Source organism: Marmota monax, unplaced genomic scaffold (genome assembly GCF_021218885.2).
Source record: "Marmota monax isolate L192 unplaced genomic scaffold, Marmota_monax_Labrador192_F-V1.1 WCK01_AAM20220418_F8-fsc00224, whole genome shotgun sequence".
Lineage (NCBI taxonomy): Eukaryota > Metazoa > Chordata > Mammalia > Rodentia > Sciuridae > Marmota > Marmota monax.
In genome coordinates, this window is record NW_026693937.1 from 1,663,244 (window position 1) to 1,677,500 (window position 14,257).

Genomic DNA, 14,257 nt, shown 5'->3' on the forward strand with positions numbered 1-14,257 from the left:
ATAAGTGGTATCGTCTGTTGCATATCCCAGGGCAATGTTTTTGCTCTCTCATTCTGCTGAGAATGGGGTCACACTCCCTGTTTATGATGATGAAGAAGAAACTTCAGAGTTGGGGAGAAGCAGGAGACAAGAGATACAGCGGCTCTAGCTTAACTAAGGCTCTTGCATTCTTTAGGTTCCTCTACTCAGCCTTTGCAGATGGTCAGGAGGCCAGCCAGGGAAGGTTGCCCCAGTTCTACCAGGTGGAGGCACTAAGAGAGATACAAGTAAGGCTCAGGAGTCATATTGCTGCCTTCAAGGAGCTCACTGTCTCTCTGGGGAGACAAGATGAGCACTGCAGCATAATGCACATTACACAACACAATTAACTGCTAGATTTTGTTGCACAGACTGTAAGGAGGAACTCAGGGGAGCAATCATTAATAAAGGCTGGAGCAGTTTTTGTGATGGAAGAAGCACCTGAGTTAGGTAGGATAGGTTATGGGAAATCAAGGGCATTTCAGGTGAAGGAACCAAGTGCAGCAAATGTGAGAAAATAGAAACACCCAAGATATGGTTGTGGGGCAGCATAAGAAATTAGCCTGTGTGGAACTGAAGCACTAAGTTAGGGAGTTGGAGGAAATAGAGGTGTTTGAAGATTGTTGGATGCAAGGAACAGAAAACAGCTACATCTCTTTTAAGAACAAAGGGGGATTTACTTAAATATACGAGGGATGTCATAGGACTCGAGGGCAGTGATGCATGCAAAATCGTGTTAGGATCCAGGAAGTTCTCACTGTGTCTTTCCTTTCCACCTCTCTGGGTGTACATATGCTCCCGTATTGTGTGTGTGTGTGTGTGTGTGTGTGTGTGTGTGTTTGTTCTATGGCAGATTATAACTGCCTCCACCATCTTGAAGTTCTCTCATTTCCTTTCCAGCCCACTGGCTGTTGTTCTGCCTCAATTCCAAGTTCCTGGGAGAGAGAGATCCTGATTGGCCCAGGCCTGGCCCAATCAACTATGAGGTGAAATCCCAGAGTGCAAACACAAAATGGCTACTGATGCCCCTCCCCGGTGAGAGGATAGAGGGAAGCCCTAGGGAAGGAAAAAGGTCAATTCAGTAGGGAAGAATAGCTGTGAATGGCCTCCTGCCATTTGGTGCTTCCAGAGTCATTGACGAAAACTGGGTGAAAATATTTCAGCTGGTGAGGATACTATAGGGTCACTTCAGCTTTGGCATAAATTTTAAAAAATCTAGCTTTTTGGAGCAGAGAAATTGGTTTGTGACCATTTGTTTCCTAAAAAGGATTATTGACTTTGGGGAGACAATACCAAGATCCCTTTTGACTTCAAATGATACTTTCTATTCTGCCTCTTCCTCGTTATGCTCATCTTGTCTGCTATGCATCTCTTCCCCTTGATTTGGGGACCTTCCTGCAGTGGAGTCCAGTATCCCTCCTTGGGCTGAACCCAAGCTAGGCACCCTCACTGCTGGGAGGTTCTGGGAGAGGAAATGCACATTGCATTAGGCCAACTGCTGCCCTTTGGCTGGAATTTCCCGTGGGCAGGGATAGGTCCCAAGTTCACCTTTCCATCTACCCAGAGTCTGGCATGGTACCTGTCATAGTGAATGCTTCTTGAACCGAATGAATAAAGTCAGTTTCCAGATACAGACAATTCATAGCCAAGAAGTAGCTTAAAGAGAATATAGCTTTATTATAAATAAGGGCAATAATCATAATCATAGTCTCATTCTGCAAAAACATATGGCACCACTTCTGGTCTTGCCAGTCGTGTCTTATAGGGACTGGAAGACCCCAACTCCTGTTTAGTTTTAGGGAGCACCTTGACTTGACCCACTTCAAACAATGCCCTGAGAACTATTTATCTTCCTGCCCCAAGGGGGTCTTGGGTGGCACTCCCTCATTTTAGAAAAGGCAGGATCTGACTTCAGCCATAGAAGAGAAAAACTCCACCCTGTCCATAGTAGCCTAGAGCAAGGGTAGAGAGGTGCGGGCTACCCTCCATCTGCTGCCCCAGGCTCAGCCCACCTTGCAGAGCTGGAAGAGAAAGGCAGTCCGGAGGGTGGCCCACCCCGGTGAACTTCTCGCCTTCCACAAGAAGAAGGCAACAAATGAGACAAAATGAAAAATATAATGATGCATATTATATTAATCATCCTCCCTTTTTCTGACACAATAAATCTTCTCTTTAAACTCAGGGTAGCGATTGCATCATCTCCCTCTCTCCTCGAAACAGCACAGATTAAGATAAAGTGATAGTGCTGTGTCAAAAGAGAGCTTTACTGCCACACTTGGGATACAAAGAGAGAGGTTAATTTATCATCGCTGGGGAGAACTGACAGAAGAGAGATATACTACCGAAAGGGGATTTAGCACAGGGCCAAGAAACTTCACACTATTTTTACCATCTGTCACATGCTCTAATAAAGCAGGGCAAAATATGAAGAAAGGAAAAATGAACTATCAAACACTGATGTAATGCAGCCCATAAATCTAATTTAATTACTTTGCATGGAGACAGGTCCTCCAGTCTGTGTGAATATACTGGATTTTCTTGGCAACTTAACAACTAAGTGTTTTAATAACATCACACTATAATTTATTCTGCTTGAAACACAAAACCCCTTTTGTGAGAGTTTCATTTTTGAGAACTGTTAATTTTTTCGGCTAATGTCAAAACTGGCATAAATTCACATGTGAACTTGAAGCCTGACTGTGAAAAAGGCTTAGGTTACTGCATGCCTTTTTATTGTTTGGCACTTTTTCTCCCTTCTGCATGCATTAGAAATAATTGGGCTCTGTTGATGACTTAGGTGAGGAGAGTTGTCTTGCAATTAGATTTTAATATAATGACAAAGGGTGTGTGTGGGGGGATCTTTGTAAAATTTAAAGGAGGTAAGAAAATGCAATGAAAAAAAAACCAAAAAAACAAAAACCCTTGTTTTCCGGCAGAATAGCAAAACCCAATGTGAAATGTTCCTGGAAACAGGCTGTCCCCAGAACCATGACAATTCTCCTCTGGAGGATATAAGATCTCAGGGCCAAAGGGACGCTGGGAATGCAGGTCTGCCCTAGAGGGAGCCACCGGGAGCAGAAAATAAATCAGAAATAAAATTAATATTCATCGGGTGTCTTCCCGAATTTGGATGCAGTTACAGAAATTATTGTTAATAATGAAAGCCATATATCAAAGGTTATAAAATTCATCTGGGCTAGGACACTATTTTTTTAGGCTTTGTTCTGAACCATTAAAGATGACATATTGCATTTGTGTGCCTCTGTGTATAATAAGATACATTTAGGTCTGATTCTAACCTAAACTGGCAATTTTGGCATTGAACTCAAGTTCTTAAATGGGGGCTGTGACACTCGAGTCCAGAGGAGGTCGGCTGAACCCATCCATTCTCCCATGACCTCACTCAGTAGGGCAGGATGGATGGGTAATTAATTTGTTAGATCATCAGTGATTCATGTTGGAAAAATAAAACTCTGAGCCACTTGACAAATTCAATGGAAATATAATGGGAAAAAGGATCAAAAATCCCTTTTCTCCTCCTCTCCATAAAACCCCAAACCCTCACACTGAAAGAAATCCTAAATGTAGAGATAGTCTGTGAAGTTCATTTATTTATTTCTTCAGCAACACTTAATAAATCCTTGCTCTGTGGAAATCTCTGTAGGACACACATTGGGGGCATATGCAGTCTGGTAGCAGAGATGAATCAGACAGAAAAATGACTTCGGTTGGGGATATTTGGAGAAAGTTGAACCTGGCAGCCAGTATCATTGGAGTTCATACAAGGGACAGATATGGAGCTGGTCATGATATGGGATATGGATAAAACAGAAGTGATTCATCTGGAAAATTCTGACAAGTCTTAGGCCTATCAGGAAATTGACCACAATATCCATATTGTTGAATATTTATTGGATGCCACCGGTGATTTGGTACGTGTTACATAGCTAGAGTTATTTAAAGACCTTGAGGCCAGGAAACTGAGTTGCAAAGGTTTTCAGAGAAGGGTTTTCAAATAAATTTCTCCTCATGCTTGTTTCTGAAGTTCACACTCCCTGGTTCAGACTTGGAAAACACTCAATTCTTGTGGTTTCTTGTTCTGTTGAATTTGTGTGGGAGAAAAATGTACAACCTTGAACTCTGAATGAAGCCCAGTGTGAAAAGTAGTGGTTTTCAGCTGTGCTATTTCAAATGCTCTCACTGGTATTTTTAAAGACTTCCCACATATTCTGTTACTGACCTGGGGCCTGGAATAGTGAACATTAAAAATTAAAAAAAAAAAAAAATCAAACCGCCAGTATTTACTTATGAAATGACTTGGTTATAGCCCAGCAATCCAACTGCCTTAAAATTAGTGCACAAATTGAAAGTTTGAAGGGTTTCTTTTTTGGCATTTTGATTTCCTCATCTGAAGAATGGGGATATTAATACCTACCTCCCGGGGTTGTTGTGAGAATTAAGTGCCACTACATATGTAAAGCATCGAGCTCACGAAAATGATGGCTGCAATTATTATTTTATTATAATTATTTTGATTTCACTACCCCTCCTTCTCTTCCCCACTGCATTTCTAACCACCCCCTCTTCCCTGACAACCCTCCCCCACTGCCTCCCCTGCCCCCATAACTACTTTCTCACAGACCTACAGCAATCCACTTCATTCAGCCTCCCCCTTCTGGCCCGGCTGCAGACTGCAGCCATGTCATTTTCTTTAAAGCTATCTTCAAAGTAAGAAATACAAATAACAAATAAAAACAAAAACCAAAAACAGCCAACGACATCATACCAGGAGTGGACCCGTGACCCTTACTAGGGAAGCACACGGCGGAAATGAAAGAGCACCCAACTCAGGGTGTGCTGTGTGGCAAAAGAAAAAATTGAGACGAGTCCTATTCTCCAAAGCCTTGGAATATTTTTACAATCCAAGGCAGCAGGGAGTGAGAAGCACAGCAGGAGTTAAAAAGCCAGCAAAATTTATCGTATTGTCTCCTTTAATCGGTAACTGTTAGCCCAAGTGCCCGACACAAGGTGAACTTGACCTCTCACAGAAAACAATTGTACTTGAACTCTCCCTGCTACTCTGCAGCTCTTCATATCTTTCTTTTAACAGGTACTTGCTTTAACCTTGCTGGTCAAGATGACAGATAATTTACATTAACGGATTATGCCGGAACACTCCAGGTCTAAGCTGAAAGCGCATTGGCCCCAAATGACTTGGGCAGCCAAGAAGAAGGACCTGAAGCAAAACAGCCAGTGCACACATCTGGAAGGTGTAGGGTTTCCAGGAAAGCTTCAAACCACCTTGGTCCCTGTGTGGCACTCCCTGAGACCGTTCAGCCATACGGATTTTTTAACAAAATCATCTGCCTATTCATCCCAGTAGCTTGTTAATGTCTGTTTTTTTTTTTTTTTTAATTTAAAGATTCATGTAAACCATCAACTGTTGGGTGCATCTTTATTGTGGGCCAGGCATCATGCTAAGGTGCTGAGAATGTTAAGAACATACACAGCTGCAAACTCCTTTATCTATATATAACACGATGTGAAAACCTCTCTATGATCAAAGTCTGTACAAAGTTCTGTAGGGGAGGAGGAGACACCTTATGGAATATAGTGGCAAGGTTTCTAAGGCAGGGTACTATTTGAGCTGGTGATACAAGGATGGGTAGCATTTGTTTCAGGGGTAGAAGCCAGGGCAATGACATTTCAGGCAGAGGGTGCAGCGTGAGCAAAGAATAGGTGAGTAACTAGTGTCAAACTGATCCTGGCAAGCAGAGACTGAGTTCAAGACCAATAAAGCTCTAACTGCCCAATTGCCTAGACCTTCTTCTTCAAATCCATGGGTTCAAGGAATAGAGGATTTAGGAAAATCTATTGGGTCCTGTCCTTCCGCACAGGTCTGGGCTCCAGAAGAAGGTCTTATGAATATCATCCGGCCTCCTGAAAGAGACCCTGAGGGTTGGCGGCAAAGCTGGGCAGTGTTCTGGGAACAAAGGAAGAGTTTGTTTTGATGCACTCGGGGAAGGACTTAGAGTCCCCCATCACAGCCAATATATCTCTCCCGACTTGAGTCAGCATTTTGTGGAAGCATCATCTAGGCATCCCCAGGAAAAGGTCATGATCACAGCTGATGTTTGTTGAATTCTTCCTGGGCCACTGCTGACCTTATCACTTTGCCAAATCCTCACAACAAGCCTAGAAAGTAAATGTATCATCACATCCACTTCACCAAGGAAGAAACCATGGCATAGACAAGCAGGTGACTTGCCTAAGGTCAGACAACTCATAGGTGGCAGAACAGAACCCATCTCTCTATCCAGGAGCCTGGACTCTTGTTCACCTGTCCACACCACCCAAGACAGTGAAACCACCACAACACATCTACTAAGCCAAGGCTTCATTCCTGTACATCATCTAATGACATCATCAGCTTGACTGCTCTATGAGACAGGCATTACTTTTATTTTACAGATGAAGAGACTGAGGCTCAGAAAGGTTAATTTATTGTCAAGTGGATAGTAAGTGATGGAAGGGACACTTAAACTTAGATGGGCTGGACCCCAGGCTGATGTCCTTATTACACTTACATGTTGAATCTCCAGAACGAAATCTGAGCAGGTACTGCTTCTAAGTCTGCCATTCAGGAAGGTAGCCATGATCAGTGCATTCCACTTGATAACTGCCACACTCGGGAATGACCATGGAGAGCTCACCCCTGCCTGGAACACAGTGCTGATTGTTACTGCTAAGATGGTATATTCTGGACATGATGATGATTTCACCACCCAAGCTTCTTTCCCATCAGGGTGGAGCCAAAACTCTATCCCGTCTTTGTGGATGGGAAATAAGTTGTAAATACAGAGGTACCTCATTTTAATAGAAATCACGAACCAAGTTGACCTAGAGTTGGTCACCCTAGAAAAGCTATATTCATAGACTCACATTGGGGAGGCAACTTCTGAGGTGTGTTTAGAGCCAGGGTCAGCAGGTATTTTCTGTAAATGGTCAGATAGTAAATATCTTTGTGGACCTGACAGTCTTTGTCAAACTATCTAATTACCTTCCAGTGGTGCAAAGGCAGTTAGAGCCAAAACATGAATGAGCTAGCATGGCTGTATTCCAATAGATCTTAATTTATGGACACTGAAATATGAATTTCACCCAATTTTCCTATGCCACAAAGAATATTCTTTTGCTTTTGCCTGACCACTTAAAAGACGTAAAACTATATTTGTTTCATGGGCTATACAAAAACTCACCGTAGGCTCAGTTTGACTTGTGGGCCATAGTTTACATGGTCTGCTTTATAAAATTTAATAATGTATCTGTTGTTAGGAAATCTCATTTCAAACCCAGAACACTTCTCTTATCAATGATTTAAATGCTTATCGACTTTTTGAGGGAGAAAAAAAAAAAGAAATTCTCCCTGTAGCTGAGTCCTCTGAACACGCTTGAATCCTGGGGCATATAGAAAGACAAAACTCATGTCCTGTAAAATGCAAGCTGACTCTTCCCAGGAGCAGACTGCAGGTGGATTTGCTGCCATGTTTAGCATGGTTGACACCTCTCTCCCAGCCTTTGTTCTATAGAAACATTCTGTTGGGGGTGCTCACTGCTCTATATGGTGTTGTCTGGCTGATCTGTAGATGGACTTGCAGTGTCTCCCTTCTGCAAACTTTTTGTTTCTTCCTTAAAGACCTCACCCTTGTTTTCAAGGCTGTCCTCTGCTTTGTCTTTCAAGATTGAAAAAACAAAAATCAAAAAACAAAAAACCTTGCCATTCTGAAAGTCCCTTAAGTAGTTGTTGGGGGAGCTTCAAGAGCTCATGGGGGTCCTATCAGAATAAGGAAACCAAATATCTGAAGGATTCAGGTCTTGGGACAGTTCAAAGAAAACACAAAATTTGGGATTTGTGGGTATGTGGGTACATTCATCCACTTGGGTTTCCATAACTAAACACCAGAGGCAGAAATTTATTTCTCACAGTTCTGGAGGCTGAAAGTCTAAGGATAAGGTGCCAGCAAATTTGCTTCCTGTGAGGGCGCTCTTCCTGGCTTGCAGAGAGCCACCTGCCTAGTGTGTCCTCACATGGTGGACAGAGAGTCAGAGCTCTTTTCTCTGGTGTGTGTCTCTTATGAGGACACTAATCCTATCCATCAGGGCCCCACCCTTCATACTTCCTTGGAGGCCCTGGGGGCTTGGGCTTCAGAACATGAATTTTAGGGGAAGGGGCAAACACTGGGTCTATAATAATGAGAGAGAACAGTCCTTCTGAAGTCTCCCCACTGCCACTTTCTTCTCTCCATTCTCTGACTTGCCTGGATAAGTGGCATGTTCTCTGGAGTTCACAGCGTCACCTTCATCTGGTTTCCTCAGCTGTGGTTTTTCCTGTCTCAGTGATGACCCTTCCCTCTCCTTCCCACCTACCCATCCCCCCTCATCTCTCTTTTGCCACCACTCTGTTAAATGAAAAGGCAGAGAAGGCAAGGCTCCTGTGTTTCTGGTGTCCCTGGCAGACTCGCCCTTCAACCTGCTGTACATGAGGTCTGGGCCCCGACATATTCTTCCTGGAGCTCAGCCTAGACAGGGCTGGTGCCATGGGACTGACAGGCTGTGTGTGCGGTGCTTCCGTGAGAGCGTCCCCCTCCACTTACCTGTATGCCTCCTTCTCAAAGAGGAGGCCTGCAACTCACAGGCCACAGGTGGAAGGGGTGCCCCAGGGGCCTGCTCCCCTGGACATCCTGTTGCTGCTGTAGGAAGCCCACTGTGTACCTTTCATGAGGGTGGCGCCTGGAAGTTATAACTGCAACCTTCCACTCACTCCTGCTATGCCCCTGAGGCGGGGCTGGCCAGGGGATTTATCTCAGATTGGAATTTGATTTTGTGGCAGGAGTTCTTCTTTCTTCTTGGCTCTAGTCTTGTCTCAGTCCTGAGGTAAGTTGTACAGAAGGACAGACAAGAACAAGATCCAGCGACAAAGATTCTAGCACTAGGCTCACAGTCAGGTGTGTGCCCAACACAATATGGAAGGCAGACGACTTGGGCCTCAGTTTCTCACTGTAAGGAGACACACCTGTGACTGTGAATCAGATTTTCAGATCCTGGCTATATGTGGAAGGAAAGGATGCCTTTGTTCCATTCCCCCGCCCTGGTGCCCTGTCTGTCTAGATGCCTGTTGTCCCTTCTCACTGTGTGACTTTGCTCAGGAGATGAGCTCTTTGAGGCTAGTTCCACTAGTAGGAAAGTGAACTTCATCTTTGATGAATGTTTTGAGATGCCAGAAGCCCCTGTATCAGTTCCTCTAAAACATCGTGTACCAACCATCTGAAATGAGTGGCTTAAAATCACCATCATTTATCCTCACCACTTTGCAGTCAGCTGGGGTTGGATGGGAATAAGATGATCCGGGGTCTACTTGGCTCTGCTGCACAAGTCTCTTATCATCTTTCCCATGGGACCAGTGAACTAGCTTGGGTATAACTACACGGCAATGACCAAAGTGCAAGGCACAAGCGGAAACACTCATGGTGCATTGGCCAAAGAAAATTACATGCCCAAGTCAAGAGGTCAGGAAAAAGGATCCACCCAAAAGCACACTGCAAACTCATGAGGGGAAGACGCAAATACAGAAAGAGGATGCAGAATCATGGGTAGCACCACCATCTGTCAATCTCCCCCACCCAAAATATCTCTCCTCAAAGACCTTTGACATGGCTTAGAATAATTACCCCTTTACAATAAAATGGTATCTGCATAAGACCCTTGTGCTCTGTGGAGCACTTATGCACGATTTCTTAACTCTTCTGCAACATTACATAATTAGCCAGCAAACATACAGTTTCTGAGGGAGTTGGGCTCAGGGCAAATGCATTCCACAGGGGAAGCTGGACTTCAAGAGGTGAGGTAGGCTGGGCTTTCCCTGCCCTTCCCACCCTAAAGTCCTTTGTACCAATCTATCCTTGCTTTCACCATGGTAGGAGACAGTCTCCCAACATTCTTCCTCTCTCTAAAGAAGCATAAGCCATTTTAGGTGGCCAGAAAATTCGTAGGTTGGAAACATTTGGAAGACAGCAGTTAGCTCTGCAGGAAGCTCATCCCCGGCTTCTCGGTGATGTCAGAATGTTTGCATCGTTTTGTTTCTGTTTGGGCACATGGAACACGTGAGGATGGGTGGGCGGTTGAGTGGGAGCGTGGAGGTCTGTGTTTGTGTGCATGTGTGTTGTGTTCGTGTTTTTGCCAATATGCCTGTCTCAGTCATGCTCAAAAATCTGTCTTTGTAGGCTGGGAACAGAAAGAGGTTTTCAGTATTAGACAATATTATCACCAAATAGTTTTTGTTTTTTAAATTTGAGTTAAGAGGATCGGACCTATTCCAAATGCACTTAGTAAGAGGTGTGTGTATGTGTGTGTGTGTGTGTGTGTGTTTATGTGTGTGTGTGTTCGTGTTCATTACATCTCTGATTCTATTTCTGCTGCAACTAAAATGAATTTGGAAAATTACTCTAGAAATTAGTTGCAGAAATACTGCTCATCTTAATTAATTGCACATTACTTCTAAGAACAGCCAGTCCCTATCTATTATCCACCTGTATATGATTTTTAGTCTATTTAATACCTTGTATTGGTGATCCTTTCTTTCTTTTCCTAGATGGGGGATGGGGAGGATGAATTGACTGGTATTCTTTTGCTCTCTCTAATGCAATGAACTCTCCTGTATTTAAATTCTGCTGTAGTGCGTAGCTGGGTAGATTGGTTCCTGGTGAGTACACCACCCCCAGTGCCATCCCAAGAAAAACCTCAGAGCATGTATGCATAAAGGAGATGGTAGATTAGGTTACTGGGGAAGGAAATGTACAAATGTACCTTTGCAAGAAGATTAACGGATGGTAGCAGCGAGTTGCTGATGAAGGCAGTTTGTGTAAGAGCAGGCCCTAGCTGCCGGGGCTCATCTGTCTCTGCTGTCACTCTCTCCATGGCTGCCTGTGCAGCAGCAAGAGGCCCTGGGCTCCTTGTGTCTGCCTCTCTCCTCTTCCTCCTCCCTCTGCAGGAATCCTGCCTCCCTCAGCCCCAGAGGCAAGAGCTTCCCAGTGAAGGGGAGTTACTGGAGAATCTGTTAAGGCTGTTGTTTTCTATTTGTTTAGTGGCCTGGCATCACCTTTCCAAAGTGCCTTTTGTAGTCTTCAGAGACCCAGTCTTCCTTGGGGCCAGCCTAGCAAAAGTGGGTTGGGTTGTGCCCATGTTGGCCACAACTTATGCCTGGCCAACATCTCAATCAAAGCCTCTCCCTGGAAATCATGGCATTCCCCAGCCTCTGAGAGCTGGGTGAGCACAGGAATCAGTGTCAAGACCCAAGTACACTTTAGGGATTTTTAGTTTCAAGTCTCTGATCTAGACATAGCATTAATGATATTAGTAAATAGATGGTGATGAGAGTTGGTGTTCTAGAAGCTATTCTTTGCTATTCTTGAATTTTCCCCTCCAGTGTTTGACTTAGTTCTTGGTTTTACTTCTCGTTGACTCCCTTTACACACACACAAAGTCAATTCTACACGCCTATCCCATCTCCCTGCCTTTAAAAGCAACAGCTACCTGCTTCATAGAATCCACTTCAAGATAACAAGTTATGACCTCTCACCTCTTATACCATATTGTGTGTGATTATAAACACAGATAAATGATCCTCAACTTCTAGTGGGTCTATATCTCAATAAACCCATCCTAAGTTGAACATGTCATAAGTCAAAAATACATTGATTGCACCTAACCTACCAAACATCCCAGCTTAGCGACACAGCAGTGTACTGTAGAGTATCGGTTGTTTTCCCTTGTGATTGCAGGGCTGGCTGGGAGCTGCACTTGCCCAGCATGTGAGAGAGTATCATACTGCATATTGCTAGCCTGGGAAAAGATCCAAATTTGAAATTCAAAGTACAGTTTCTACTGAACATGTATTACTTTCACATCATTGGAAAGTTGAAAAATCATATAACTCAAACTGACATTAGGGGACTTACTGTACTAGTGAGATGGACAAATATCTGATGATGTTGCTTTGAGAGTGATTGTAGTATAGAATTTGCCTTTATCTTCTTACTTAAGAAGTGAGATCCTGGGCTGCCAATAGGTACACAGGTACGTCGCAGACATACACTTCACTACTGTTTCTGTCCCAGTTCTTGGAAGGACTGCACTTTTGGAGGTGGATGAAACCTTTCCAGTGATCTTGATTAATTGCTAAATAAGCTAATTTATTTCTTATGGGAAAGTCACGTTGGTTGCTTATTAACTCCTCTAAGTTCAATGACCTTTTTTTTTATTATTTTTTTAATTTTTTATTGTGGGTTGTTCAAAACATTACAAATTTCTTGACATATCATATTCCACACTGTGATTCAAGTGGGTTATGAACTCCCACCTTCACCCCATACACAGATTGCAGAATCACATCAGTTACACATCCATTGATTTACAAATTGCCATACTAGTGTCTGTTGTGCTCCGCTGCCTTTCCCATCCTCCACCCTCCCCCCTCCCCACCTCTCCCCTCCCCTCCCCTCCTCTCTCTCTACCCCCTCCACTGTATAACCCTGAGGGTCTCCTTCCATTACCATGCAATTTCCCTTCTCTCTCCCTTTCCCTCCCACCTCTCATCCCTGTTAAATGTTAATCTTCTTCTCCTGCTCTTCGTCCCTACTCTGTTCTTAGTTACTCTCCTTATATCAAAGAAGACATTTGGCATTTGTTTTTTAGGGATTGGCTAGCTTCACTTAGCATAATCTGCTCTAATGCCATCCATTTCCCTGTAAATTCTATGATTTTGTCATTTTTTAATGCAGAGTAATACTCCATTGTGTATAAATGCCACATTTTTTTTATCCATTCATCTATTGAAGGGCATCTAGGTTGGTTCCACAGTCTTGCTATTGTGAACTGTGCTGCTATGAACATCGATGTAGCAGTGTCCCTGTAGCATGCTCTTTTTAGGTCTTTAGGGAATAGACCAAGATCTAAGTTCAATGACCTTTTACAAAGAAATCACTTCATTCTATTGTGTGTTTAGGGTGGGGCCTTATTCAAGGCTCACCTTTGTCTCCCATTTTCATCTTATTGGGGAGAAGGCATACCATGTCTCTTGGTATGGCCTGGTCTCTGGGGTAAAATACCGTTGTTTAAAAGGTTCCCTAGGAGTTTGTATAATTTTGCCGGTGGGTAAACACTTCCATTAGTTCAGTTATTGAAAGTCTGACAAGGGATAAACTGGGCAGTGGAAGGTAAATAGATCTATTATGCAGTTTGGCACTTCAGAAAGTTCTTGCTTCTAAGACTTGAGATTCCAAAACAATTTTTTTTGTAGATGTTGATGGACCTTTATTTTATTCATTTATTTATATGTGGTGCTGAGAATCCAGTCCAGTGCCTCACACATGCTAGGCAAGTGCTCTACCACTGAGCCACAATCCCAACCCATTTCAAACAACTCTAAGCCAAAAAAAATCAATGCTGGAGGCATCACAATACCTGACTTCAAATTATACTACAGAACTATAGTAACAAAAACTGCATGATACTAGCATAAAAACAGACACAAAGACCCCTCTGACAGTGACATATTAGTTTTGCAGTCTTTGGCAATCTGATATCTCTGAATTTGCCACCGTACTAAAAATTTGATTAATGTGGTTCCATTTGGATGAAATGACAGAAGAAAAGGCAGAAACAAATCCATATGGATTCAGTCATCTGATATTTGGCAAAGGTGTTCAAAACATACTTTGGAGAAAAGGCAGCCTTTTAAACAAATAGTGCTGGGAAAACTGGTATCCACATGGAGAAGAATGCTACTAGATCCTTATCTCTCAGCTTGCACCAAAATCAACTCAGAATGGATCAAAGAAGTAGGAATTAGACTAGAAACCATGTTGCAAAGAAGAAAACATAGGGTCAAATAATAAATGCTTAAGAGGATATAGAGAAAAAGAACACTTTTACACTGTTGGTGGGATTGTAAATTAGTACACGCACTATGGAAATCAGTATGGAGTTTCCTCAAAAGACTAAGAATGGAACCACTGTATGACCCAGACATACCACTTCTCAGTATTTATCCTAAAGAATTAAAGTAATACCACAGTGATACATGCATATCCATGTTTATAGTAGCACAATTCACAAGAGTGAAACTGTGCAACCAGCCTAGTTGTCCACCAACAGATAGATGGATAAAGAAAATGTGGTATAT